Consider the following 24629-nt stretch of genomic DNA (forward strand, 5'->3'; position numbering starts at 1 on the left):
TGTTCTAATTTGGAAGTTGTTACAATCTATCCAAAGAACTAGTAACATGAGCTTGTTTCAGAGGTCAGCCACCCTGCTTTCTTGACGGTTTCCTTCAGAGCCTGTGTCCCAAAAGTTTTGTTACTGTTTTGAGAATGAGGCAAAGCCCTGCAGAGAAGGTGGCTCTTGGCATGTGTCATGGTCTAATGTGGTCTGGGGGCAAATGAAGTAGGAGTCCTTTGGTAACTAGTCACAAAGCATTGAGAAAGGTTAGAAAGTCATGTTGCTTGGAAATCCCTGAGGACCTAGTATCCACGTGGTCTGGTCCACAGTGGTCTCAGGGGGGTTAGATGACCTCAAGTGGAACAGAAAGCCCTCGGGACAGACCCCCCCAACCCCCGACGTGCACAGTTTGGTCTAAATAGAGATTTAACCTTAATGAGGAGAAGAGATTATGAAGTGTCTTGGTCAGTACCTTGCAGGGGCTGGTTGCTTTGTACAGGAAGCAGCTTTCCTCCTGGTAGTGGGAGGACAGGAGTAATACTGATCCACAGCTCTTGGGGCTGACCTCCCCTTGGCGGTGGTCTCGCATCCTCAGCTGCTTGAGCAGAGCTGGGGCCAGGCGCCCTGCTGGGTGCCTGGGAGGCTCTGCTGGCCAACACCTGGCCTGGCTTTGAAATAGGGGGACCAACCGTCCCCGTTTTAGCACCCAAAGTCTTGCATCCTAGGGACAGCAGGAGGATTGGGCAGCCATGAGCTTCTAAGAACTATTTCTGAGGCTTTTTGAAGCCTTTCCTGTTGTCTTGATGCCATCCTGTGTTATCTGCCAGAACGTCTGTGTCCCTACAGGGCACTTACCACAGCCTGGGAGGAGGTCCTCACCTTCCTTCCTTCTCTGCCCTACAGACGGTCACCTCCTTAAGTTAGACAGTGGGTCTTTCATGTTTCTATTCCAGTAATAAGTTGCAAGCAGGTGTTCCTTAAATCTTTACTAAAGGTTTAAATGGGCAAAGTGGCTACAGGTGTGGGTGTTCCCAAAAACACTTGTTTTGCTTTTATAGCTGATTATTTTAGGGGGAAACATTTAATTCTTTCTTTCTAATTACTTTTTCATTTATCCTTGCAGGCTCCACATACTGGGCTCAAAACGTCTGGTCCAGTGGTTAAAAGCTGTTCACAGGGGTGACTGGACCCCACTAAGCATTCTTTCGTCTGTACTGAATATTTCACCAAAAACAGCTCTAGGAAAGGCTGGAGGATCAGTACTATGTGCTCAAGCCATGGCCACGCCCTCCATCTTCCACCTGACTGAGACGTGGGGGCTGAAGGCCGCAGCCACCCCAGGAGAAAGGACATCAGGAAGGCCACCGGGGGCCTGAGGAACATGCGCGTGAAGCAGATGGGAAAGGAGCTGCAGGTTCATTGTGGTCCTTGAGGGAAAAGCTGAGGGCCCAGCCGTGGTCCCGCAAGTGGAAGTAACCGGCTCTGCAGGGTGAACACGCACCCAGTGCCGCCCAGGAAGCTGCCAGTCAGGATTGGGCGCAGTCTCTGGAAGGAACTCCAGGAGACAGTGTGGCCTCCACAGTATTAGGCAGCCAAGGAGATGCAAACACGTCTGCTGTAGATGCTGGCGATGAGACCCCCTCTTCCCAGCCAGGGCCTGCTGGGTAAGAGTGGCATTTCCGTGGATGACTTTATCCCTCAGGATCGGGGCATGCAGATTTACTGGCTGGCTTCCTTCTTACAGTTTCTTCTCAGAGCACACTCAAGAGAGGCCATCTGTCCCTTGAGAGGCTGTTGACCAAAAGAGGCTGAAGAAGGATGTGGAGCCCAGCTGCAGCGGGACCAGCCTGGGGCCTGATGAGAGCTTGGCCCAGAACCCCCAAGTTCATCATTCACAATGATGCCTCAGAAACCCTCCCAGAGCCCCTCCACCCTCCGACGGATGTCACCCTGAAGCCAGCCGCAGAAGCTGTGCGGGGCGAGCACAGCGACACCAGCCCTCTGTCCCTCAGCTGAGTCATCCTGTCAGCACTGGGGGCCCAAGATCTCCTCGACTGCTGCACTCCTACTGCTTCTGCTCCCTGGGGAACAGGAGCACGGGTGCCGCCTGCGGGAGCAGGTGGAGAAGAACGGCGAGCTGAAGAGGGGCAGCCGCCGACAGCCAGGTGCACAAGCTGCAGGAGGAGCTGTATGAGCTGAAGGGAGGGGCTCCCTGCTTTAGCAGCCTGCTGCCCCCCGCCGAGGTCAGTCCCGGTGCTCAGGGCTCCGCCACTGCCTGCTCATCATGAGGGGTTTCCTGCTCCGCAGCAGACGGCCCCTGAGCACTTCTGTGTGCAGCATACCTGCTGCTGTCTTGGGAGAAGGCTCTGCTGGTAGCCGCCCCTCGCAGACAGGGAGCCCAGGCTGCAGGGCTCACCCCGCTCGCTCTAGGGTGCTCGAGAGGCACCGGTAGTTGTCAGGGTTTAGCAGGTGGGGAAGGAGGCATTGCAGGTCTGCTGGGAAAGCCAGACCTACGCAATGAATGGTTCCTGGACGATTGGTTTTCCACTTGAACAGGAGAAAATCAGCTTCTGTTGCATCCCTCAAACAAATGTAAATTCCAATGAGTTAGGATGTAAATGTGAAATAAAATCGACATAGTAACTATTAGAATAGTTACAGGGGGGGCTGGCACCGTGGCTTAGGGGTTAAGTGCGCACGCTCCGCTGCTGGCAGCCTGGGTTCGGATCCTGGGTGGGCACTGACGCACCGCTTCTCCGGCCATGCTGAGGCCGCGTCCCACATACAGCAACTAGAAGGATGTGCAACTATGACATACAACTATCTACTGGGGCTTTGGGGATAAAAATATAAATAAATAAAATTAAAAAAAAAAAAGAATAGTTACAGGAGACTCTTAAAGTCATGGGGGGGTTCTTTCCCTTCATGTTTTAATGAATATCCTTGAACTGAAGTCATTTTGAACATTTTAATAATTTCTTTAAAATTTGAAACATCTTTTTGAGTAGAATACATTCTCTTTTGTAAAAATTAAAACACTCCAGAAATATACAAGCTAACAAGTGGTAAAAACTCCTATTTCTCACATACCTCCCAACTTTTATTCCTTGTTGGTAGTAAAATTTGGTGTGTAATCTCCTAGAATATTTCCTGTGTTTTACATACATATTTCTCTACCTGTACAAATAGGTTGGAATATTGTTGGTGTGTTTATTGGCTACATTTCTGATTTTCCTGCTCTTTTACACTTTAGTCCTTGTAAACATTGGTTTCTCGATATTCCTTATGTATTGAGGGTACCATCTTTTGCCTGTTATACACCCATGGAGAACATTTCCCTACCACATTGTTCATTTAATCTGGATCAGTGCTTGTCTTCCCAGATGTCAGTAACACTTCAGGAGGGAAACGGCTCTATGTGACAGGCTGTTCAGGACCTCCCGGACCCCCAAGGCAACAACCATTAAGAAAACACAAAGCAAGAAACAAAACCCATCCTGCGTGTTTCCAGATGCATCCCGGGGGAAGGACATCTCCAGTTGAGGACCGCTGATGTCCTGGTCAGAGTTATCCCCTATGTTCTCCTATCACGTTAAAGCTGTTTCTGTAGTTTCTTGTGCCTGATGGTACAGTTTCGTGCCTTTGTCTGTTCCTCTTGGTCAGATTGCTCAAGGTTTCTCACTGGTACAGGTCTTTCCAGACAGTCAGCCCTTGACTCCATTGCTCAGGTCTACATTGTTGTTCCTGTCTTGTGAATCCTCACTTCATTCTGCTGATGTTGGTTTTATTGTGGTGTTGTTCTGGCTCCTGGAGGGAAGTGCTCAGCTTCTTCGTGTACAGTTGATATTCCCTGATACCTGCAGTGGAGGCTGTGTCCCTTCTTCTGTTCCTTTGTCCCTACGCCATAGATTTGTCTCATGCTCCTCTCATTGCTATTCATTTCTAAAGAGGTTGTCCTGTCTGTCTGGATTCCCTCTTTAACCTGAGAGATTTAGAAGCGTTTGGATAGATTTTCAAGTGGATAGGTTGGGGGAGGGGAGCCAATATTTTGTGATTATTTTTTACTTTTATTGCTTTAAGGTCCGGTAATATGGTCACATAGATTTCTGCTTTTTGGACTCTTTAGAGATTTCACTGTGGCTTAGCACACAGTCCATTGTGGTGACTGTTTCATTGTGGTTTGAGAAGAATGTTTCCTCTCCACTAGTTGCTTATGTTGTTGTCCCTTGGGCTGAGTCTAGATCTAGCTTTTTTGTGTCCATCATCAGATCTGTTTCCTAACTTACTGTATCACTTGACATGTGGATTTCTAAGAGAGGTAAGGTAGGTTTCCCTGTGATTCTTGAGGTGCCTGTGTCTTCTTGTTTGTCCAGTTTTGCTTTATGTTTCAAGACCATATTGTTAGGTGTATAAGTGTTCCTGACAGTTATCAACACAGAGAACCCCTTTTTGTCCCATTTAAAGTCTTATTTATCTCCTTATTTTCAACCATATTATATCTCTTTATTTTATAACTATATTTTAACTTAACTTGAGAGCCTTCATCTTTTTCTAGAGCAATTTGATCCATTTACAATTGTGATTATCGATAAATTGGAATGTGAGTCTACCATTTAATTTAATTTTTAATTTGTTAGGCTTTCTCATGATTTTTCTATTCTTCTAGTGGGTGTCTTTCAGCTTTTAGGAACAACCATTTCTGCCTCTCTTTCTGTAAATGCTTAGAGTTGATCAGTTCCTGTGTTCTACACTCCCAACTCATCACCTTCCACTCCCCAGCTCGAGACTGTCTGATCTTACTTAATTCTATGTTCTTATTTTCCCCATCAAGCAACTATGGTTATATGCAAGTAGACATTTTATTGGTTACTTTGTTCACTACTATTTATTGTTGCCAAATTTTTCCTCCTTTTTGGAAATATTTGATGCTATTTTGGAACTCATATGACAGTAAAATTTTGAAAGGAATCGAGTCTGAAATACTTCTTAGGTGCTGACACTGAGGAGCCAGCACCTGTCCTCTTAAAGTTGCATCAGTGTGTCTGCAGAGTCAGGATGAGGTCAGAGATGTTTAAAACCATGGAATTGAATGAGGTCTCCTGGAGACACTGCAGCTGTAGAAGGGACCAGGGCCCAGCCTAGGAGCAGGCAGTGTTTACAGAGGTGCAGCTGAAGAGGGTCCAGGAAAGGAGACTGAAACGGTGGAGCATGGAGTCGCAGGAGACACGAGGGGAAAAGGGTATTGCAGAAAGGAGGGGTGCTCTGCTGGGTGGGATACAGCTCTGATCAGAATGGAGAAAAGATGGCTGGACTTGGCCACAGGGGATCACTGGTGACCTCAGTCTCCTTGAGAGGGTGGGAATGAAGCTGGGTCTAGAGTGGGTGAAGGGGGGCCAAGGGAGGGCAGTAGGGATGAGACACTTTACTTAAGAGGTTTAGCCATGAAGGGGAGTCAGGAAAGTGGACAATAGCCAAAAAGGAGCATGCGTCCAAGGAAGAGTTTTGTTTGTAAGGTGGAGATGAGCTAACAGTTGCTGCAGGTAGGACCTGATGGAGAGGAGGAGCCTGAGGGTCAGGGAGGAGCATGCTGGGCCCTGAGGAGGTGCAGGGCTGGGCTTCACCGCCTGGGGAGGTGCAGAGAACAAGAGGACAGATGTGCTGGTGGAAAGGGCACCCTGTGCCTCTGTTCCTGTGTTCCTGGAGAGTGATGTGGGCAGTGGCTGGGAGTGGAGGGGCGATGCAGGAGGTGTTAGGTGAGCGGCAGGGGGAGGAGGGGGAGAGGGAGAGGGCGCTCTGACTTGGTTTCCATGGCCCACCAGGAGCTCCCCACTGGGGTCACCGGTCACCAGCTGCTGTCTCTCTCTGATGTCTTCCTCAAAATGTCGGCTCTCTTGATGGTTCTCAGGGTTATTATGAATTTGTTCAACAATCAAGGAATCTTTGGGTCATTTTTTAAGGACTTTATGTCAAGGGGCTCTACATGTGTTTATTCAGTCTATCATCTTTACCCAATACCTTTGTTTTTGGACAGATTCTGTACAACAGAACAGCCGGGCCAGTGGCCTGCAAGTTCCAGAGTTTGAGAGGTTTGCCCTCCAGAAAGCAGGTGGTGATTGGCCTTCTCACAGGACGTGGTACACTGTCCCTGAGCCCGCTCTAACTGTGAGTGTCACAACGTTGTAAATCCTCTGGCAGTTCTGTCAGGGCCCATCGTTGACATTTCTGTGACCAGTGAGGGTGAACATTTTTCCGTGTTCATTATCTGTCACTTCCCTGACTGTGCTGTCGCCTGCCTTGCTCACTGAGCTCTGAACCTTCCTGGTGGAACCAGGACGTTCACTCTCTATCCAGTGTGATTGCACGTTCCCTCAGTGTACCCCTTGAGTACTTGCTTCAAAAATGTGTTTTCTTCACATTCTTTGATTCTTTGTACATATAATCTAGATTTAACCTGGAGCTTTAAAAATGTTTTATTGTGGAAAACCTTGAACATACACAAATTAAACAGAAAAGTGTGATAGCTCCCCATGTCCCTATTACCCAGCTTCAACACTTATTAATATTCTGTTATTCTTGTTTCCTCCATATTTCTACCCACTCCCTACCTTCCACTGATTAATTTTTAATTAATAGATTGTTTTTAGGAAAGTTTTAGATGGACAGAGAAATTCAGCAGACAGTGCAGAGCGTTTCTCCCTCCTCCCCCAAAGTTTGCCCTACTGTTAACATCTTGCATGACCACCTGTGTTAGTGCGATTCATTCCTTACAAGTGAGGAGCTGATGCTGCTACAGTGTTCGTAACCAAGTCAGTGGTTTACATTAGGGTTCACTGTCTCACTGTCACGTACTTGGATTTTGACGAATGCATAATCTCATGTATCCACCATGACAGAGCCTACAGAAGAATTGGATTGCCCTAAATTCCCTGTGCTCTGCCTCTTCATCCCTTGCCTTCCAACTCCTGGCAACACTGATCTTTATACTGTTTCTACGGTTTTGCCTTGTCTAGAATGCCGCGTGATTGGAATATATGAAAACTATGGAACAGAGTATATAACCTTCTCCAGTTGGGTTCTCTCACTTAGCAATATGTATTTAAAAGTCCACTATGTCTTTTTGTGCCTTGATAGCTAATTTCTTTTTTTTTCTTTTTGTATATTGAGTTAAAATATACATAACAAAAAGCGTGACATCTTAACCATTTTTAAGTGTATACTTCAGTGGCGTTAAATACATTTACGCTGTTGCACAGTCATCACCACCATTCATCCCCATAACTCTTATGATTCTGAAACTCTATACCTATTAAAGAGTAAATCTCCCTTCTCCCCTCCCCCCAGCCGTTGACAGCCACCATTCCACTTTCCATCTCTGTGATTTTGACTAATCTCAGTTCCTCATGTTAGTGGAATCATACAGTATTTTTCTCTTTGTGACTGGCTTATTTCTGTTAGCATAATGTCCCCAAGGTTAATACACATGTAGCATATTGCAGAATTTGCTTCCTTTGTAATGCTGAATAATATTCTGTTGTATGGATATACTACATTTTGTGTATCCATTCATGTGTCAGTGGACACTGGGGTTGTTTCCACGTTTTAGCTATTGTGAATAATACTGCTATAAACATGGGTGTACAAATATCTCTTCAAGGCTCTGCTTTCAGATCTTTTGGGTGTATATCCACAAGTGGAATTGCTGGATCATGTGATAATTCTATGTTCAATTTTTTGAGGAACATTCATACTGTTTTCCATAGCGGCTGCACCATTTTACATTCCTATCAACAGTGTACACGGATTCCCATTTCACCTCATCCTGTCCAACACATGTTGTTTTCTGTCTTTCCTGTAGCACTCATCTTAGTGGGTGTGAGGTGGTGTCTCATTGTGGTTTTGATTTGCATTTCCCTAATGATTAGTGGTGTTGAGCGTCTTTTCATGTGTTTATATGCCATTCATAAGTCTTTGGAGAACTGTCTCTTCAAGTCCTTTGCCCATATTTGAATTGGCTTGTTTTTTAGTTGTTCAGTTTTAAGACATCTCTGTATATTCCGGATACCAGTCTCTTGTCAGAAATATGATTTGCAAATTTTTTCTCCCACTCTGTGGGTTGCCTTTTTACTCTATGCACAGTGCCTCTTGATGTACCAACTTATAAAATTTTCGTGGAGTCCAATTTGTCCGTTGTTTTTCTTTCGTTACCTGTGCCTTTGGTGTCATATCCAAGAAATCATTTGCAAGTCCGGTGTCATAAAGATTTTGTCCTGTTTTCTTCTAAGAGTTTTCTTATTTTAGGTCTTACATTTATATCCTTGAGTTAATTTTTGTATATAGTGTTGGATGAGGGTCCAAGTTCATTTTTTTGCATGCAGATATCCAGTTTTCCCAGTACTATTTGTTGACAAGAAACCTTTCTCCATTGCACTATCTTGGCACCCTTGTCAAAAATCACTTGACCATATATGTGAGGGTTTGTTTCTGGGCTAGCTATTCTATGCCATTGGTCTCTATGTCTGCCTTTATGCCAATACCATACTGTTGATTACTGTGGCTTTGTAGTAAGTTTTGAAATCAGGAAGTGTGAGTCCTCCAGTTTTGTTCTTCTTTTTCAGGATTGTTTATGTTATTCTGAGTCCCTTGAGATTCCATGTGAATTTTAGGACAGGTTTTTCTATTTCTGCAAAAAACATCATTAGGATTTGGATAGGAATTACATTGAATCTGTAGACTGCTTTGGGTAATATTGACACTTTAACAATACTAAACCTTCCAATCCATGAATATGGGATATCTGTCCATTTATGTATGTCTTCTTTAATTTCTTTCTGAGATGTTGCGTAGTTTTTATGGTGCAAGCCTTTCACCTCCTTGGTTAAGTTAATTCCTAAGCATGTTATTCTTTCTGATATAAATGCATTGTTTTTGTAATTTCCTTTTCAGAGAGCTCATGGTTCATGTATAGAAATGCAACTGATTTTTGTGTATTGACTTTGTATCCTGATACTTTCCTGAATTCTCTGTTAGATCAAATGGCTTTTTGTGGAGTCTTTCCGATTTTCTACATATGAGATGATATCATCGTCAAACAGAGACCGTTTTACTTCTTTCTTTCCAATTTGGATGACTTTTATTTATTTATTTTTATTGCCTCATGGTTCTGGCTTGAACTTTCAGTACTGTGTTGAATAGAAGTGGTGAAAGTGGGCATCCTTGCCTTGTTCCTGATCTTAGAGCTTTCAGGAAAAGCTTTCAGTCTTCCATCACTGAGTTTTGTGTTTGCTGTGTGTTTTTTCTCCTATTCCTTGTTTCTCGAGTGTTTTATCATGAAAGGGTGTTAAATTTTGTCAACTGGTTTTTGTCCATCAATCGCGATGGTCACGTTTTTTCCCCTTCATTTTCTTGATGTTGCATATTACATTGATCGATTTTTGTGTGTTAATCTACCCTTGTATATCAGGAATAAATTTCACTTGGTGATAGTGTATAATTCTTTTAATACGCTGTTGAATTCAATTTGTTAGTATTTTGTTGAGGATTTTTGTATCTATGTTCATCAGAGGTAATGGTCTGTAATTTTATTTTCTTTTAGTGTCCTTGTCTAGTGTTGGTATCAGGGTAATTCTGGCGTCGTAAAATGAGTTTGGAAGTATTCTCTCTTTTTCAATATTTGACAGAGTGTAAGAAGGCTTGTTTTTAAAACTTCTTTATATGTATGGTAGAATTCACCACTGCAGTCATATGGTCCTGGGTTTTAATTTGTTGAGAGATATTTTTTTTTTTATATTTCTTGAAATATTAGTGACATATAACACATGTAAGTTTTAGGTGTTCAAGATGATGATTTGTGAAAGAATTACCACAATACAGTGAGTTAGCACCTCCATTCCCTCACATAATTAACTTGTTTTTTCTAGCGATCACTTTTAAGATCTACTCTCTTAACAACTTTCAAGTCTATAATATATTATTGTTAATTATGGTCACCATGTTGTACATTAGATCCCCAAAACTTATTCATTTTACAGCTAGAAATTTGTGCACTTTGACTTACCTCTCCCAGTTTCCCCCACGCCCAAGGTCCTGGCAAACACCATTCTAGCCTCTATTCCTTTGAGTTGGGCTTTTTTAGATTTCACATATGGGTGAGAATATATAGTATTTGTCTTTGTCTGTCTGACTTATATCACTTAGCGTAATGCCTCAAGTTCCATCTGTGTTGTTACAAAATGCAGGATTTCATTCTCTTGCATGGCTAAATAATATTCCATTATATATTTCATGTATATATACATGTGTCTGACATTTTCTTTATCTATTTATCCATTGATGGACACATGGATTGTGTCCACGTCCTCAGTTTGTGATTAATGCTGAAATGAACATAGGGGTGCAGATATCTCTTCAGAATAGTGACTTCATTTCCTTTGCATATACAACCAGAAGGGGAATTGCTCATTTATATAGTATTTCTATTTTTATTTTTTTGAGAAAATTCCAAATATTTTCCATAGTGACTGTAGGAATTTACATTCATACCAACAGTGCACAGTGTTCTCTTTTCTACACAGCCTCGTCAACACTTGTTGTCTGTTGTCTCTTTGAAAATAACCATTCTAGCAGATGTGAGGTGATATCTCATTGTAGTTTTGATTTTATTTCCCTGATGATGAGTGATTACGAGCATCTTCTCATGTACCTGTTAACCATTTTTATGTCTTCTTTGGAAAAGTATCTATTCAGGTCCTTTGACCATTTTCATATTGTTTTGTTGTTTTCTTTGCTGTTGAGTTGTAAGAGTTTCTTATATACTGTGGATATTAACCCCTTAATTTGCCAATAATTTTATTTGCTGTACAGAAGATTTTTAGATTGATGTCATCCCACTTGTTAAGTTTTACATTTGTTGTTTGCACTTTTGATGTTATATCCAAAAAAATCATTGTCAAGATGAGTTTCTTGGGCCTGTTTTCTCTATATTTCCTTCTAGTTGTTTTATATTTGGTGTCTTGCATTTAAGTCTTTAATTCAATTTGGGATTACTTTTAGAGTGTTGTAAAATAGGGGTCCAATTTCAGTTTTCTGCATGTGGTTATCCAGTTTTCCCAACACCATTTATTGTAGAAACTATCTGTTCCCCATGGAGTCTTCTTAGCTGACTCATCAACTTTTAGCAAAGTGTATGTGTGTGGTTTTATTTCTGGGCCTTTGATTCTGTTCTATTGGTCTATGTGTCTCTTTTTACACCTGTATCATTACCGTTTTTATTACTATAGATTTGTAATAAAATTTGAAATCAGGAATGTGATGCCTTCAGCTTTTTCTTTCTCAGGGTTGTTTTGGTTATTGGAGGTCTTTTGTGGATCCATATGAATATTAGGATTGCTTGTCCTATTTCTGTGAAAAATGTGATGGGAATTTTAATAGGAATTGCATTGAATCTTGAGATGGCATTGGGTAGCATGGACATTTTAACAATATTAATTCTTCTGATCCATGAATATAAGATATCTTTTCATTTCTCTGTGTCTTTGATTTCTTTCATCAATGTCTTATAGTTGTCAGTGTCTAGATCTTTCACCTTCTTGGTTAAATTTATTTATGAGTATTTTACTGTTTTTGATGCTATTGTAAATAGAATTTTTTTCTTTATATCTTTTTTAGATAGTTCATTGTGAGTGTACAGAAAGGCAACAGATTTCTACATGTTGATTTTGTTTCCTGCAGCTTGAGTGAATTCGTTTATTAGTCCTAAAAGTTTGGGGGGGAGTCCTTACGTATTTCTCTATATAAAATCATATCATCTGCAAACAGAGACCACTTTGATTCTTCATTTCCAATTTAGATGTATTTTATTTCTTTTCGTTGCCAAATGTCTCTGGTTGAGACTTACAGCAGTATGTTGAAGAGTGGTGTTGAGACTGGGCACCCTTGTCTTGTTCTTTGTCTTCGCAAGAAAGCTTTCAAACTTTCACTGTTCAATACGATGTTAGCTGTGGGTTTTGTCATGTAAATCTTTTATTATGTTCAAGTATGTTCTTTCTGTAACCCTTTATTTAGAATTTTTATCATGAATGGCTGTTGAATTTTGTCAAACTGCTTTTTCTGCATCGATTGAGATTATTTTGTGATTTTTATCTTTCATTCTATTAATGTGGTGTATCACATTCATTGATTTGCGTCATGTTGAACTTGATCATGTTGTTTGATCCTTTTTTTGAGTTCAGATAGTTTTGTTATAATGTGTCTTGGAGAAGAAAGTTTTAGTTTGAAATTTTAGGTTGACAGATTGGCTTCAGGACCTTGGATGTGTAAATCTCTCTCCAGATTTGGGAAGGTGTCAGCTGCTATTTTTTTTAAGTAAACACTCTTTTCCTTTATCCCTGTCTTCTCCTCTGGTACTTTAATAATGCTTATCTATTTCTTTTCATGGTATCCCATAATTCACACTGCCTTTCCCCATTCCTATCCATTCCCATTTTTCTTTTTGCTTCTTTGACTGGAGGATTACAAATGACACATCTCCTAGTTCACTAATTATTTCTTGTTACAGTTGAATCTGATTTAGAAGCTCTCTATTGAATTCTTCAGTTCAGACATTGTGTTCTTCAACTCTAGGATTTCTGTTTGTTTTTCCTTAATGATTTCTGTTTCTATAGTGAACTTCTCATTTGTTCATGCACTGTTTTCTTATTTCATTTAGTAGTCTGTCTATGTTTCCTTAGAGTTTTATGAATTTCTCGAAGAGGGTTGTTCTGAAGTCTTTGTCACATAGTTCCTATATCTCCATAGCTTGGTCAGTCATTGGAGTTTTATTCTTTTTCTTTGGGGGTGTGATGGGTTTTTGATTATTCATGATCCTTGTGGCCTCCATTGGTGTCTGCAAATTTGAGGAAGTAGGCACCTCTTCCACCCTTTACAGACTGGCTTTAGCAAACCAAAGCCTTCACAGTCATCCCATCTAGGGGTCCTGTGTAGGCCATCTGGTAGTGTCCAGGGGCAGGCTTGCTGCTGGAGTCCTTGGACAGCCTGGTACTGGGGTGAGTGGAAAGCTTGGGTCTATGGTATTGTGTCTGGCCCTGGGCACAGCTGGGACCCTGAGATCATGAGTAGCCCCACTGGAGCCTGGTTTGGCAGGTCCTCATTGAGAGCCTGCAGCCACAGGAGTCATCCAGGGCCATGAGAGTTAGCCAGTGCTGGGATGAGCTGAGAGCCTTGGTTCATGGGAGACTGCCAGGAGCCTGGCACCACGAGAGACAGCTTGTGCTGTGGTAGGCCAGAAGTCTGGATTCCTGGGAGCCTGCTGGGATCCTGGGGCCACAGGAGCTGCCTGAGGCTGCAGGAGCCAGCAGGGACTGGGTCAAGATGGAAGACTGGGTTCATGGGATCCTGCCGGTGCCTGGTGCCATGGGAGCTGCCTGGGGCCGCCTGAGTCAGCAAGCACCTGGGTAAACTGGGGGCCTGGTTTTGTGGGAGCCTGCAAGGAGCCTCGTTCCGTAAGAGCTGTCTACAGCTGCTGGAACTGGCAGGTGGTGTGGTGATCCATGGGCCTGAGTTCCCAGCAGCCCCCTGGGAGCCTGGTGTCATGGAATCTACCTGGGTTGCTGGAAGCAGCAAGTGCTGGAGTGACCTGGGGTCTTGGGTTTGTGGGAGCCCACTGGGGTCTTGGGTTTGCCCTGTTACAGAAGCTGCCTGTGGCTGTGGGTGCTGCCTGTGGCTGCCTGGCATACGCAGGACCTTGGGTGAGCCAGGGTCTGGATTCACCAAAGCCCACCAGGAGCCTGGTGCCAAGGACACCACTTGTGGTCACAAGAGCCACCTTGGGCTGTTTAAGATGGCAGCTCCTAGGCTGAGATGGGGCCCTGGGTTCCCAGGAGCCTGGTGGGAGCCTGGTGTCAAGGATGCTGCTTGGGGCCACCAGAGCTGGCATGCTCCAGGGTGAGCCAGGGGCCTGGATTTGCAGAAGCCTGCAGGGAGCCAGCTAGGTCCACGGGAGTCAGCCTGGCACTGGGGCAGGCTGGCTAAGGTCAGGCAGAGTGGAGAAGTCCCTTCTCATTGGGAGGTGTTTGATTACTGATTCAGTCTGCTTATTTGTTACTGGTCTGTTCAAGATTTCTATTTCTTCATGATTCAGCTTTCATAGGTTGTTTCTAGGAATTTATCTATTTTTTCTAGGTTACCCCAATTTATGAGTGTACACTAGTTCAGAATAGTCTCTTCTGATCTTTTTCTTTCTGAAGCATCCGTTGTAATGCCTCCTTTTTCATTTGTGATTTAGTTTGAGTCATCTTTCTTTGTTTTCCTAGATATTTTATCTAAGAGTTTCTCAATTTTATTTTTTCCAAAACTCTGCTTTTACTTTTATTGATCTTCCATACTGTCTTTCAATTTTTTTCCACTTGCCTCTTGGTGACTTCCGTCCTTCTGCTAACTTTGGGTTTCATTTTTTCTTTTTTTAATGCTGTGTGCTGTAAGTCAGGTTCTTTCTTTGACATCTTTCTTCTCTTATAATGTACAAATTTATCACTATAAACTGTCCTCTTACTACTACTTTCTCTGCATCCTAGAAGTTTTGGTGTGTTTATTGTTTCTTTCTTTCTTTTTTTTTTTTTTGCTGAGGAAGATTGGCCCTGTGCTCACATCTGCCAATCCTCTTTTATTTTATTTTATTTTTTTTTTGCTGAGGAAGACTGGCCCTGGGCTAACATCCGTGCCCATCTTCCTCCACTTTATATGGGACGCCTCCACAGCATAGCTTGCCAAGCGGTGCGTCGGTGCACACCCGGGATCTGAGCCGGCGAACCACGGGCCGCCACAGTGGAGCACACACACTTAACCACTTGCGCCACCGGACCGGCCCCTATTGTTTCTTTTTGTATGTTTTGAGCTATTTTCTAATTTCCCTTTTGATTTCTTCTTTAATCTACCTTTTTTTTGTGTGAGGAAGATCAGCCCTCAGCTAACATCCATGCCAATCCTCCTCTTTTTGCTGAGGAAGACCGGCCCAGAGCTATCATCCTTGCCCATCTTCCTCCACTTTATGTGAGATGCCACTACAACATGGCCTGACAAGCATGCATCGGTGCGTGACCAGGATCCTAACCCGGGCCACCAGCAGCGAAGCACACGCACTTAACCGCTACAGCACCTGTCAGCCCCCGATCTACTTTTAAGTTGAAGAGTTTTTGTTGAACTTCCACGTATTATGAATGTTCCAGTTTTCCTTCTGTTATTGACTTCTGGTTTCATGCCATTGTGTTTAGAAAAGTTACCTGGTATTATTTCAGTCTTCTTAATCTTGTTAAGACTTGTTTTGTGACCTAACACGTGATCTGTTCTGGAAAATAGTCTGTGTGCCCATGAGAAGAGTGTGCATTGTGTTGCTGTCCAGTAAAATGTTCTGTGTGTGTCTGATAGCTCCATTTAGTATTCAATGTTTTCATGTCTGCTATTTCCTGTTTTCTGTCTGGATATTCTATCCATTGTTAAAAGTGGGTCTTTGATGTCTCCTACTATTTGCAACGTATATAAGTGAGAAGGCTCTTATTTTGGGTATATATAAAGATCTCTTAGAACTCAATTATAAAAGACAAGTCATTGAAATGGGGTAACCAACTGGAATAGACATGTCTCTAGGAAATACATAGATGGCCAATAAGCACAAGATAGTTGCTCAGTATCATTAATTATTAGGAAAATGCAAATTCAAAGCACAATGTGATACTATTTCATGCTCAAAATGAAGGCTATATTCAACATAATGGAAAATAACACATGTTGGTAAAGATGTGGAGAAAGAGAAACCCACATACATTACTGGTGGGAAAGTAAAATGATGCAGCCACTGCAGAAAACAGCTTGGCATTTTCTAAAATCTTAAACCTAGAATTACCATTGACCTGGAGAGGCCCATGGTAGATATGTCCAAAAGAGCAAACTTGCCCATAGACATTCAAAGTAACAGTGTTCACAATGGTCCAAAAGTGGAACAAACCCAAATTACTATCCAGTTATGACTGTATAAACCAAATGTGGCCTATTCATAATATAGGATATTATAAGCCATAAAAAAGAATTAAGTCTGCTACATACTAGGCCATGGGTGAACCTTGAAACATGTGTGCTCACTGAAGCCATCCACAAAGGCAATAGATAACATGATGCCATTTGAATGAAATGTCCAGAATAGGGAAATCCATAGAGGGAGAAAACAGATGAGTTGTTTCCATGGGCTTGGGTTAGCAGAAAATAGAGTGTGAATGAGTATGGGTTTGTTTGGGGGTGTTGAAAATGTTCTGGAATTAGATAGTGGTGATAGCCACACGACATAATCATTGTGTTAAAAGCCACACAAATGTATACTTTGAAATGCTTAAAACGGCGTATTCTACGTTAAGCAGATTTTCCACATAAAAATTTTGAATTTTTTAAGTTAATCAGGGTATTGGTTAATTTTAAGTTGGTTAGTATATTTAATAAGTGTAATTAATGGAGTTATTAGGAGTATGGCAGGTTGTAGCCAAGAGAGTAAACATCCGACGAGGGCTATAGTAACAAATCCTATGATTATACAAGCAACAATCTAAAATCCAGTCCATTTCCATTGTCCCCAACTTGGAGAGACCAGCCATGAAAATAGGTCAGTGATCTCGGGGGCCTTTGGTATCTATTCAAAGATTTGGGTAATATTATGCAATATTTTAACCTCTTGGGCCATTTGGTGGAGGTAGGTTTGAACTTCTCTGTTGATGTGCACTCAGCAAGTGGTTCTAGGAAAGGCACCAACCCCTCCTTCCTTGGCCGGTATAGACAGTCTAGGGCCAGGCCATTTTCTAAAACCATTTAGGCGAGAGACTCATGAGACTGTTGTTCAAGGGCTAGGATATGTTCTTATGGAGTTGTTGTCCATGTTGTGTTAAGGTTGTTGATACCTCTTAGTTGCCTCAGTTTCCTTATTTTGTGTGGGTAGGGCCACCACTCCTGTGCCCAGTCCAGTCAGTCAATCCTAGTAGAACTGAACACCCAGTGCTATAGGACTGACATTGTTTCTATGGGTTGGTGGTAGCTAGTCAGGGCAGGAAACTCAAGGGACCTGCGACCTGAGAGAAGCAGGCTGAGAGAGAGACAATAATGCATTGCACAATATAGCCTGGAGAAAGCTGTTCACGGGATTGGGGAAGAGAGAAGCTCACTGGATGAGAGCCTTGTGATATCAGCCCACAGTAAAACCCAAAAGTGGATACTCCTGGTGTGAAATATTCCTTAGGTGTCTTGAGGTAAAACCAGTAATTTGCACCCATTCACTGGCTACCTGTGCTATATGATTTCAGAGGTTATGGTTAAAGCGTTTGTGGGCCAGGAGCTGTCTGGGCCTGGGCACAAAATCACCAAGGTGGCCTCAAAGGCTGCCCCAAAATGACCCCTAAAGGAGCAGTTGGGGCAGAAAGTGGGGGGATAATTTTGAAGGAAGCCTGGGTCAAAGATGTTGTTGTTCGATGGAGTTGGCTACTAGTGAGTGTCTCCGCAGGGTAAGCCCTTCATCTGGGGTACAGTATGTGATTGGAGGCCAAGTGACAGACCCTGTGACTCCTGATTCCCAGTGCACGGGCAGCCCTCTCAGCCCACTGGACATAAATGGTGATGGTGTTTGTGAAGCCTCTTGATGGCTGTATGGAAGATATAGGGGACGTGTGGTGGGAGATGCCATGATAGTGTCGGGAGGAACTCTGTGTGAGATTACGGTGTTGAAGGGGAAGGATTGGAGGCAGGTGCAGTGGGTGTGTGACCAACAATGGTCAGTGAAAGGACAGCTGGGGTATAACTGGGGAAATCAAGGACCAACAGAAGTCATGTGTTTAAAACAAGACACCAGGGCCTGCCCAGTGGCTTAGCGGTTAAGTGCATATGCTCCGCTACTGGGGGCCCGGGTTCAGACCCTGGGTGCGCACCGACTGGCACACCCAGTCCTTGCAAATTTCCCACATGCATTTTACATGCATTTTCTCTTCTGTTGATGGTTGATGAGTTCTAAGGAAATGGTGAAGGCACAGTGAAGAGGAATTGTGGGTTTCTGCACGACTGCCTCTAGGAGTGCCGCCCCCTCAACCTGAACAACCACCCGGCACTACTAGAAATGAAAGACATCCCATCACCATGGATTGGAAGACTCCTTATTGTGACGATGTCAACATTATCCAAAGAGATCAACAAATCCAGTGCAGTCCTTACCAAAATCCCAAGGACGTTTTGTGCTGAAATAGAAAAAAACCCATCCCAAAATTCTTATGGAATCTCAAGTAAGCCCAGATACCAAAAATAATCTTGAAAGAAGGTACTAAGTTGGAGGACTGATTCTTCCTGATTGAAAACTTACTACAAATCTACAGTATCAAAACTGCATTGTCATAGCATAAAGACAGACATATTGACCAATGGAAACAGAATTGAGAGCCCAGAAATTAACCCTCACCCATGTGATCAAATGATGTTTGACAAGGGTGCCAAGATTATTCAAAGAGGAAAAGCCCTTTCAACATGTTGTGCTGGAAAATGTGGATATCTACATGCAAAAGAATCAACTTGGACCCTTACCTAACACCATATACAAAGCTTAATTCCCAATAGATCAAAGACCTAAATGTAAGAGCTAAAACTATAATACTCTTAGAAGAAAACATAAGACAAAACTTTACAAGATAGGATTTGGTAATGATTTCGAGGATATGACCCCCAAGGAGCAGCCAATAAAATAAGAAAATACACATGCTGGACTTCATGGATATTAAAAAGTTTTGTATCTCAAAAGACATTATCAACAGTAAAAGCACAACTCACAGGATGGGCGACCATATTTGCAAACCATGTGTCTGACAAGGGCTTAATATCCAGAATAGATAGAGAACTCCTAAACTCAACAACAAAAATCAAACAACCCAAATCAAATTTGAACAAAGCACATGAGTAGACATTTGCTCAAAGAAGATCTGCAAATAACCAATAAGCATATGAAAAGATGCTCATCATCAGTAATCATTAGGGAAATGCAAATCAGAAACACAGTGAGAGACCACCTCACATTCATCGATCAAAAAAAAAAAAAAAGTTGGCATCCAAAAAAAAAAAAAAAAGAAGAAGAAGAAAAAGAATAGAACCAGTGTTGGTCAAGATGTGGAGAAGTTGGAACCCTTGTGCACTGTCTTGGGAAGATAAAATATATAGTTACTGTAGAAATCAGTATAGCAATTCCTAAAAAAAATTAAAAATATAATTATATAGGACCCAGCAATTTCAATTCTGGGTATATACGCCCCCAAAGAGTTGAAAGCATATTCTTCAAAACATATTTCAACAGCCATATTCATAGCATCAGTATTCATAATAGGTAAAACATAGAAGCCACCCAAGTATCATAACCGAGGAAGGGCTCGCTGCCCAATGCACCCCTTAAGCCAACCATGAGATACCGCTCTTGTAGAAGGGAAAAAGCTTTATTACGAGGTTGGCCAGCAGGGAGACAGGAGCCAAAGGTTAAATCCTTCTCCCCAATGGGCTGTTGAAAGGGCTTTTTAAGGGCAAAGGAGTGGGTGCGGGAGGTTGGGGGCAGTCCTACGCATTTTGCGCAAGTAGATTTTCATGTTCTGTCATACATCCCACGTTCAAAAGGCAGTGTCCTTAACATGATTGGCAGCTGAGTTCTTGGTCCCCTACGTCATCCTCCAGTCACTTGACTCAAACAGCAGTGATGCTTTAAGTCTTGCCAGCCGTCTTGTGGTCTCACTGGTTCAAACCAGTTGAAGCTTGCCCAAGGAGGAAAAACGGAGTTTCTGAAAAAGAACTCATGGCCCAAAACTAGATCCTTAGTAAATATGTGGAACGTGGCTTAAGAAAGTAGTCTCCAGGGGACCGTTGATAAAAGTCTGGTTGGGGCCCCATTTTATTTTGGGCTTGGTTTTGGGCCCGGCTAGGCTATCTGTCCAGGGATGTATGGATATGCAAAATGTGGTATATACATAAAATGGCATATTATTCATCCTTAACAAAGGAAGGAAAGTCTAAGATATGGCACACCGTGGATGAACCTTCAGGATATTACTCTAAATGAAATAAGCCAGTCACAAAAATACAACCTTGTGTGATTTCCCTTCTATGAGGTTGCTGAAATCGCTAGATTCAGAGAGACAGAAAGTAGAATGGTGTTTGCCAGGGGCTGGGAGGAGGAGAAATGGGGGGTTATTCATGAATGGGTATAGAGTTTCAGTTTTGTAGGATGAAAAGACTTCTAAAGATGGATCGTGGTGATGATTGCACAGCAATATTAATGTCTTCAATACACTTAAAACATACTTAATGTATCTATGGGGCCTGATGACTTGTCCTGGCTGAGCACACGCTTGTGCTGTTGCACATCTTACCCCTCACTGTGCAGTTGGGAAACTAGCCCAGAAAGAGGCAAGTACTGGCCCAGACCACAGGAGGTAGTCCGGGTCCCAAAGACTAGACAGAGCTCCAGCTTCCTTGGCCAAGGCTCCGCCCCTTCCCTCAGGTCTCCTTTGGCAATGAGAGGCATTAAGATCTTAGAGGATTGCTGCCCACCCCTCTCCATATGAGGTCATTTTCCTCTCCTCATCATAGCATGTGCATAGGCACCCCCACTCACACTGAATTCTCATGTGGGGGCCATGGAAGTGCAGTCAAGAAAGAGCTGACCCAGAGGAAGTGACAAGAGGCAGGAGGGAGAGAGATGGGAGGCAGCTCTCCCAGGGGACCATGGCATTCGTTCTCCTAGATACATGCCCAGAGATGGGCAGAGGAATCCCTAAGGTTCCTAGGTTTCTGCCTATCTGTCTGTTCCAGACCCATCCTTGGCCCAGCCTGGCGAGCACAGGACTGGGATCCTGCAGTCCACCTCTGTGGGCACCCAGAACTGTGATGAGTCCATCCTCCCCTTGTGTAGGCATTGGGAACAGGAGAGAATACCTCAGTGAGGGTCCTCCTGTATAAAATGGAGTGCATCCAGCAGGTGACTCCAAGTGTTCCATGCACTTGCAATGTGTCTGTTGGACTAGGTTCTCTGTTGATGACCTACTGTGCTCTGAAATGTTGAGAAAATGCTTTCCATCCACTTGAGATCATTTAGAACTGAGGAAACATGGGGGCATGGGTGGATGAGAACTGGGGATAAGGAAGAAGATGCCAGAGCACTGGACCCCAAGTCTAGAGATGAGGGAGAAAACCAGTTCTTGTTGGATCCTCGGGGTCCTCATCTGGAGGCAGGGGGGAGTCATTGTCCTGGTTGAGGTTGGATGCCTCAGGAATGAAGAAGACACCTGGTGGGGGACAGCAAGATGGGGGGATATGTAGGCTCCCAAGATTCACCCCACTCTCTCGAAGCCGACAGGTCCTGCTCCTTTACCTCTGGGACCCTGGAGAGCCTCTGCCTTGAGGACATCTGAAGAATGATTCCTTTCTGTTTGGTGGAGTTTTGGTGAGGGCTGCAGTGCTAGTGCTGGCCACCAGGGGGCGGGAAGCCTCTTGTGTCAGTGGTGGCAAGTTAGATTTTGTTTTTATTTTTTTCAGTTGTATTGAGATATACTTGATATACAGCACTATGCGAGTTAACATTGCTGTGTGGTACATTTGAAAGCTGCTAAGAAAGTAGATCCTAAAACTTCTCATCACCAGGAAAAAATCTTTTATGTTTGCTTGGTGATTGATGTTAACTAAACTTATTTTGGTAACCATTACATAATATACATATACATCAAGGCCTTTCCTTCTCCTGTAAACCTGGAACTTACACGGTGTCCACTGAACTTTTCTTGACCTCCTGGAGCAGAGAAGAGTCAAGCAGAGGTCTTTCTGGCTGTCCCTCTGCCTCAGAAACAACTTGTACCTCCTATTTCTAGTGTTCATCTCCACAATCACAGTTGGTCAGAAGCAGGGGGCGGGGTGCAAGATCTTCCCATGTACTCATTCAGCAGCTGTGCACTCAGCACTCACCCTGTGCCAGGTGCCCTGGTGGGCCAAAGTGCAGGATGAAAATGACCAAGTGTTCCCTGCCTGCCAGGAGCTCACAGCCTAGAGGGGAAATGGACAAAAGCAAAAACAGGAGCAAGAAAAGAGCAAGTGCTGTAGAGAAACACAGCAGGGGGCCGTGAGGGAGGGCTGGGCATCACTGGGTAGGAGGGTCTGAAAGGCCTCACTGGGGTGACGTTTTCTGGGACCAGAATGACAAGAGGGGGCCAGCCCTTCAGGGGTCTGGGAGCAGTGTGTCACGGGGATGACACCACTGGTCCTGAGTCTCACAGGTAGAAGTGAGTTTGGCCAGAGGAGGTTAGAAATGTGGCCAGTGCAGCTGGAGGGAGGCTGGGAGGAGAGAACAGGAGCTGGGGTGGAAGGTAGGGCCAGGGCCTGGTAGGCTGTGTCAGTTACCTTTCCCTCTCTAACTTCATTGCCCCTAACCTTGCTTTTCAAAACTACAAATGTTGACTATCTCACAATTTGTGTGGATCAGCAATCAGGCACGTTTCAGCTTGGTGCCTCTGCCTCAGTGAGTTGAACAGGTTGGTGCTGTGGCCTCAACTGAGGCTCAACTGGGGGAGGACTAGCCCCAAAGGTCACTCTCAGCCTTCAGGGTTCAGTTTGGACTGAGAGTCTAAGTTTCTTTCTGTCTGTTGGCCTGGGCACTCCCGTGCTTCTCTCCTCTATAGGCCTCCACATTGGGCAGTCCCAAAACACTGGTATTTGATTCCTCAGCTACAGGGATTCGACAGAGAGAGAGAGAGAGAGATGGAACATGAAAGACGGAGTAAGAGGAAGTGAGAGACTTGTGTTGTTAAAATTTAGACAAGACATCAGATCACTTTGGCTGTTATTATGTTCAGAAGCCAGTTACTAACTACTTAGTGGTTCCACGGGGATGGCTATACCATGGGTGGGGCTTACTGGGTACCACTGTGGAGGCTGCCCACCTCATAGGCCAAGATGAGGCACTTGGGTCTCATTCTCCATAAAACAGGAAACAATTGAATGGTTTAATGCCACAGGGTGGCAGTATCTAAATTTCCATTAGTTTCAACCCCCTCATGATGCTGACCTGAAAATGAGGCCAAGTTGGAAGTGACTGTTCCAATATAAAATTGCTAGAACACAGGCCTGTTTTGAGTGGTGTTCTGTGCTACCTGTCACCCCTTCTTGTTATTCTTCCATCTCTAATTTTGTGCCTTAGGTACATGTGACACCAGCCCACAGGGATAATAGATATTATCTCATATACACCAGCTGAGGTCCCTAGGAAGTAGATTCTAGCCTGATCCCCCTGGTGTAGGTTTGGAGACTGGGGAGGACCTGAGAGGCACAGGGACTATCCCAGGATGAAGAACTGGTAAGTTAAAGGAAATCTGCATTCATCTCTGTCTCCTCAAAGCAAGGACCTGAGTTAGGTTTCTAGGGAACTGGGGCTAGGGCTGTGTAGGCTCCTTGTGTACAGTTCAGGAAGTGACATGAGAGAAGAGGGTGAGCAGCCCGGGCTCAGGGGGCAGCTCTGGAGAAATCTGATTGAGGTAAGGGGTCCAGGTATAGGAATCTTGAAAAATGACCCCATCTCCTTGGTCCTAGGCCTCAACAGATCTTTGAACTCTGGTAACAAGGCACCCACAGTCCCCCATCCATCTCACTTGACGGGAGACAGTCAAGAGGCAAAAATGTTTTGTTGTTGTATCCCAACTTTTGCAGGATCTGGGCTCAAAAAAGCCCAGAAATAGAATCTTTTTGATTGTTGCCTACATTGGCTCAGCCCTCATCCCTGACGCCTCTGGGTGTCTGACAGGAGGCAGTGAAGGGTAACATGGGCAGCCCAGGAAAGGTTAGTGCAGATCAGGACACAACGGTGATCCCACCTGATCAACCCCAAAATCCAGGCCCCTCATCGTGTGTTTGTGTGTGTTTGTGTGTCTGTGTGGTGTGGGGAAGGCAGGGTATGTGGGGCAGGCCATTCCTGGGCAGGAGCTGGTTGTTAGGTGTCGGAAGCCTGTGGGTCTGTGACGTTCGTACCCAGGTCATGGCTGGCAGCATGAGAAGGTGAGCTGCTCAACTCGTATGTTATTGAGCCCTAGAGGTTTCATCTCCTTCCCTTCCTGACCAGAGTTCTTTGCCAGGATGCCCTCTGTGCCTGAACTGAGGAGCAGACTTTCTCTTGGGGGTTGACCACAGTGGCAGTGTGCAGGCAGCCCCTGATTCCCTCTGGCCCAGCTCCCAGGCAGTCTTTGCAGAACTCCACTAAGGAGGTCATCGAGTAGCTGCCCAATGGTTTCAACTCCACCAACTCACTAGACAAGGGGCAGGTACATGAGGCCACCCACACCATCCAGTGCTGCTCTGAGATGAGAGCAGGAGCAGAGGGCCTCCACACTCAGGACCTTGAGATGATGGGGTTGGACCAGAACTAGGGTGGGACCAGTCAGGGGCTGTCTCTTTTTCAAGCTAAAGGGGATGTACATGCAGGTAACCTTGCCTGGTTCAGAGCTGAGCTGCTGTGACCCTCTTTCCTTTGACTGGTGTGAGCTTCTGGAGGCCAATGAGGCAGAGCCAGAGGGTAAGGGGGACTGCAGGCTGGCTATTCCTGGAAAGGAAGTGGGATCTTTCCTGTA

General features: G+C 44.1%; 1 protein-coding gene and 1 long non-coding RNA gene across 6 annotated transcripts in view; both read left to right on the plus strand.

The window, feature by feature from the left end:
• The window catches only part of LOC131395253 (ral guanine nucleotide dissociation stimulator-like), a 149604-nt gene that overhangs the window by 75735 nt on the left and 49240 nt on the right, over positions 1-24629 (plus strand). For 4 of the 5 annotated variants that reach the window (XR_009216322.1, XR_009216317.1, XR_009216314.1 and 1 more), the window contains exons 1-2: positions 1303-2225; positions 6014-6144. The exons of the other annotated variant lie outside the window; for it this stretch is intronic. The gene's annotated coding sequence lies outside the window, so the exon portion shown is untranslated. Of the gene's footprint in view, positions 1-1302; positions 2226-6013; positions 6145-24629 lie in introns of those variants that run through there. 5 annotated transcript variants of the gene reach the window in all.
• The window catches only part of LOC131395258 (uncharacterized), a 172265-nt gene that overhangs the window by 33993 nt on the left and 113643 nt on the right, over positions 1-24629 (plus strand). The window contains exon 2 of the long non-coding RNA XR_009216326.1: positions 1106-1294. This is a non-coding gene — a long non-coding RNA (uncharacterized LOC131395258). The remainder of the gene's footprint in view (positions 1-1105; positions 1295-24629) is intronic.

This window comes from Diceros bicornis, chromosome 31, assembly GCF_020826845.1.
Source record: "Diceros bicornis minor isolate mBicDic1 chromosome 31, mDicBic1.mat.cur, whole genome shotgun sequence".
In the NCBI taxonomy this organism is placed as follows: Eukaryota; Metazoa; Chordata; class Mammalia; order Perissodactyla; family Rhinocerotidae; genus Diceros; species Diceros bicornis.